We start from the raw sequence: 5639 nt of genomic DNA on the forward strand, positions 1-5639 counted from the left end.
TTTAATACCAGTTATTCAATCTAAAAATATTACAATATGTCTATACTGTTCTTTCACCGGATTTATAAATCAATGCATGATGAATCAAAGGATGTTGTATATGTGATATACGAGATTTTGTGTATAAAGTATTTATATGAATTTGTGGTGGAATAGCGTAGAAACAAGAATTATTAGTTTTTGTATGAATGCTCAATATAATACTACAACACCTTATAACAGCTCGTACACAACAAAGTTAATATTATAAACAATTTATTATACATTCTTACTTAGTCCTATTGGACTCGGAGTGCTATATCGAGCTGAGATACTGTCTCAATTATTACTTAGTCCTATATCCATTAGCTAGTCTCCACACACCCGTTAAATATCAGTTGCTCCCATACAGAGCATCTCCGACTATCTCTGAATTACCTCTGTTACGATTCCCACCCCGATGTATGTAACCACTTACACATTATACAATCATACACACCACTATAACACACATATACAATCATACACACCACTATAACACACATATACAATCTATACACATATACACATATACACATATACACATATACACATATACACATATACACATATACACATATACACATATACACACCAACCCCCACGACTCTCACTCCCACAAAATTCTTTAATGATCCTGCGGCTGGTTCACCGACCGCAACCTTGTTACGACTTGTACCTTATCTAGTTATAACTATTCAGAACCGGGGCTCTTCATCTTCATAACCATCTGAGATAGTGACGGGCGGTGTGTACAAACTACAGGGACTCATTCACCATGACTTAATGAATCATCGTTACTAGGAATTCCTCGTTCATAGTTCATTTACAAAAACTAATCCCTCGCACTCCAAAATTCATCTGTCTCCACATCGAGTATTGTATTGCGCGTGCCGCCCAGGGCATCTAAGGGCATCACTGATCTGTTATCGCCTTCTCCTTCCTGTGCCATTCTGCACCTGTCCACAAAGATCTCACTAATTATAGCACTTAAGCTGAAAGTCATCCCATCAATTTCCAACGACCATGCACCACTCCTGCACCGTTCACGTAGTCGATCTCCACGCTGCTTGGTCCTGGTAAGTTTTCCCGCGTTGAGTCAAATTAAGCCGCACAATCCACTCCTGGTAGTGTAGTTCCGTCAATTTCACTTTAAGTTTCACCCTTGCGAGCGTACTATCCCCAGAGCCCGAAAACTACGATTTCTCCCTGCAAACACTCCCGTGTCCTGCTTGTCGGCATCGTTTACTGCTGGAACTACAGCGGTATCTAATCACTTTCGATCCTCCAGCCTTCGTCCTTGATCCCCAGACTCGTTCAAGTGCATCGCTTTCGCCTCCGTCAGTCCAGATGGGGTCTTGGTCATTTCATCTCTCGCCCATCTATACTATGCACTCTGCCCGTTCCGCCATCTTTAGCAAACGCTGCACCCTTGACCGGTGCCCTTCAATTGCATACATAAAACTACGGACTTTTTAACTGCAGCATCCACCATAGACACTCTTGGAGTCGGTATTACCGCGGCTGCTGGCACCAAACTTGCCCTCCAATCAACTACGCACTTGTTTACTGTGCTGCTTAACTTACGTCTCATAACTGCCTCCTCACCAAAGAGTGGGCAATTTTCGCGCCTGCTGCCGTCCTTGGACGTGGGAGCCATCTCTCAGGCTCCCTCTCCGGAATCAAACCCTCATTTCCCGTCACCCGTCATCGTCTTGGTAGTCCTTTACACTACCAACTAACTGATAGGGTTGCGTCTTATTCTTGCCTATTAGCCACAGCTTACCGTGGTTATCTACGCCATCAAGAGCAAATCATCGCAACATTACTGAGCCGTTCGCCATTCTATATTAAGCATGCATGGCTAAATCTTAGAGACTAGCATCTACGTCAGGCAGAATCAACCTGGTGTTCTGTCATTTCCACTGTGGCCTATCCCAATCCTGCAAATTCATAGCAATCCATTGCTCACAACACAATATCCTCTATCCACAGACTCACTCGCATCTCCATGTCGCCAAAATGCTGTGTGCATACACTCCCCGGGCTTCCCCATGCATCTACTTTTCTGTGCCGCCCGTCCTACTCAATTTATATCAATGTATACGGGTGTGACGCGAAATAGATGTATAAAAGTGTTCGTACATATAATACACATATACATATACATACACATACACATATACATATACATATACATATAATACACATATACATATACATATAATACACATATACATATACATATACATATACATATACATATACATATACATATACATATACATATACATATACATATACATATACATATACATATACATATACATATACATATACATATACATATACATATACATATACATATACATATACATATACATATACATATACATATACATATACATATACATATACATATACATATACATATACATATACATATACATATACATATACATATACATATACATATACATATACATATACATATACATATACATATACATATACATATACATATACATATACATATACATATACATATACATATACATATACATATACATATACATATACATATACATATACATATACATATACATATACATATACATATACATATACATATACATATACATATACATATACATATACATATACATATACATATACATATACATATACATATACATATACATATACATATACATATACATATACATATACATATACATATACATATACATATACATATACATATACATATACATATACATATACATATACATATACATATACATATACACACATATACACAACCCCCACATTATACACACATATACACACATATACACAACCCCCACATTATACACACATATACACACATATACACACATATACACACATATACACACATATACACACATATACACACATATACACACATATACACCAACCCCCACGACTCACCCCCACACAAAAAGGAACAGGCCTGCCTGAAACACTCGTAATATATACTCGCTTCGCACAGCAACCCTCCTTACATGCGTAGTCTTCGCACACACATATCCCACAAGTCCCCATTCTGGCTTAGAGGCTTTCAGCCATTACAGGCTGGATGTAGCTGCGCCCCCACCTTAACAGATGAAGGCTCGACCAGTGATCCAAACCAGAACTTCCTCTCGTACTACTCTGGCCTGCTCTAGGATACAATGCAGTAGGGTAAAACTAACCTGTCTCACGACGGTCTAAACCCAGCTCACGTTCCCTGTTGGTGGGTGAACAATCCAACACTAGGTGATTTCTGCTTCACCATGCTAGGAAGAGCCGACATCGAAGAATCAAAAAGCGGCGTCGATACGATCTCTCGGCCGCCACAAGCCAGTTATCCCTGTGGTAACTTTTCCGTCACTTCTGCACTTAATACTTGCAAAAGATCTCTAGGCCCCTGTTTCCAGTCATCAATACGTGCTCTCACACCTATGTCAAGCTCGCTTTTGCCCTTATACTCTACGAGTGGTTTCCATCCCCTCTAAGCGAACCTTTGGACGTCTGCGTTACTTTGTAGCAGTCGTGCCGCCCCAGCCAAACTCCCCATCAAGCAACCAACCGTCTAGTCACGGGGGTCAGTGGTCTCACACAGTAACCCACCTCGCTACGACACCCAGACTAGACAATCTGCTTCACTAGAGTCAAGCTCAACAGGGTCTTCTTTCCCCGCTGCATATCCCAAGCCCGTTCCCTTGGCTGTAGTTTCGCAAAGCAGTAGGTAGGGACAGTGGGAATCTCGTTGCTCCATTCATGCGCGTCACTAATTAGATGACGAGGCATTTGGCTACCTTAAGAGAGTCATAGTTACTCCCGCCGTTTACAAGTGCGTACCTAAAATTACTTCCTTAACGTCCCAAGCACTGGGCAGAATTCACTTTGCATCCACACAAAGCTATGTTTTTATTAAACAGTCAGATTCCCCTTGTAAGCCCAGTTCTAGCATGCTAGAGCCAATAATTATCCCTAGGTTTTTCATCCATTTTGCCGATTTCCCTTACCTACTTTATACTTATGAATCGGGCTTCTAACCCCTGAGCCCTGATGCGGTTCGGTACGGCTGGCCCCTGTCTTTTTCCCCGGGCAAGTCCATGTGCGTCTCCGTATGACTCTCAACACATCGTCGCGCGGTACAGCAAATTCTCACTCCGCGCCCCCTTGCCGTCATCCCTGTTTCGCAACCTCAGGCGCCATCACGCAAATTTCTATGCATCTCCCTTTCATTTAGGTCCGTATCACCTCCTTCTATCCAAAGGACGAACCCGTCTCAACATTCACTTCTATAAGATGCTACTACTTCCAAGATCTGCTCCTAATGTTGTTCCATCCGCAGTCGCCCGCGCACTTCCCCACAACAATAGTGCCAGCCTACTACTCATAGAGTCGAGGGCCTCACACGGCTGATAAGCGCCATCCATTTTATGCCGTCGCAAATTCGGTAGGTACGTTATAACACGTTTCTTAGCGGATGCCGACCTCCATGGCCACCGCCCTACTGTCTGGATTTGCCTACCGCTTTTATGGGTTCTATGTTCTGCCTTTGGCTGTTTATCCCTCTGTTAGGTTCATCCCTTCTTGCAAATCAAGCTTACCTCAATTTGCCCACTGATCAATCCCTAGGCTCCAGTGCTAGTATACACCTATTACACTGCGACAGATTCGGAGTTTATTGAATTCTTCCACATCCTCTCTACACCATCTCCCTAGTCCTTCATCGCTGTCCTGAGAGACATTTCGGCTGGAACCAGCTACCAGGTAGTTCGATTGGTCTTTCGCCCCTTTCAGTAGCTCATGTCATCGAGTTGAACATCAGAATGACTTAGATCCTCCATCAGAATTTTTCCTGACTTCAATCAAACCGCTGAAAGTTCACTACCTTTCGGGTCTTACCCTCCCAACTATCAAATCGCTTCCGGTCCTGCACTTCAAATGCTTCTCCTCGCTGGGAATGTAATCTCCTTGGTCCGTGTTTCAATACGGGTCTGAGCTCCTCAGCTTACTTCCTTGTACTTTCACTATTTCACTCCCGTACTGGGACTTTTTCACCTTTCGCTCGCGCTACTTCTCCACTATCGGTCACCGACTATATTTAGATTTAGATGCTATTACCACCTCTTCACACTGCACTACCAAGCAGCACTACTCCTCCTATCTGTGCGCCCCAAGGACTATCACCCCCTCTGGTCGGTCTTTCCATACCCGTCTCATATCACACAATAATTACAACTGGACAGCATTGCCCTTTACAATTGGATCTTCTCCATGTTCAATCGCCTCTACTACTGGAATCTCTGTTGATTTCTTCTCCTATCCTTAATGATATGCTTAAGTTCAGGATGTTGTCCTGCACTCACGTGCACTATTAGAATCTTACTATCGTATACTCCACGTTCGTCATCGCTATCGGTACCTATCGATCCCGTACAAGGAATTGATTTATTATACTTATGTATCATTCATGGGAGGCTAACCCCCCATGCCTCTATTTTTTACACCCATAGGCGTTAAATTATATATACATTATATATACATTATATATACATTATATACACACACCATTAACACACCAT

The 5639-nt window shown here is 42.1% G+C and overlaps 2 pseudogenes; both read right to left on the reverse strand.

Moving 5' to 3' along the window:
* Window positions 1-647: 647 nt before the first annotated feature.
* Window positions 648-1929, reverse strand: LOC147075320 (small subunit ribosomal RNA; annotated as a pseudogene).
* A 1063-nt stretch (window positions 1930-2992) lies between these two features.
* Window positions 2993-5431, reverse strand: LOC147075321 (large subunit ribosomal RNA; annotated as a pseudogene).
* Window positions 5432-5639: the final 208 nt, after the last annotated feature.

The sequence above is a fragment of the Rhyacophila brunnea genome, unplaced genomic scaffold (assembly GCF_057557595.1).
Source record: "Rhyacophila brunnea isolate RB1 unplaced genomic scaffold, BYU_Rbru_1.0 scaffold_149, whole genome shotgun sequence".
Lineage (NCBI taxonomy): Eukaryota > Metazoa > Arthropoda > Insecta > Trichoptera > Rhyacophilidae > Rhyacophila > Rhyacophila brunnea.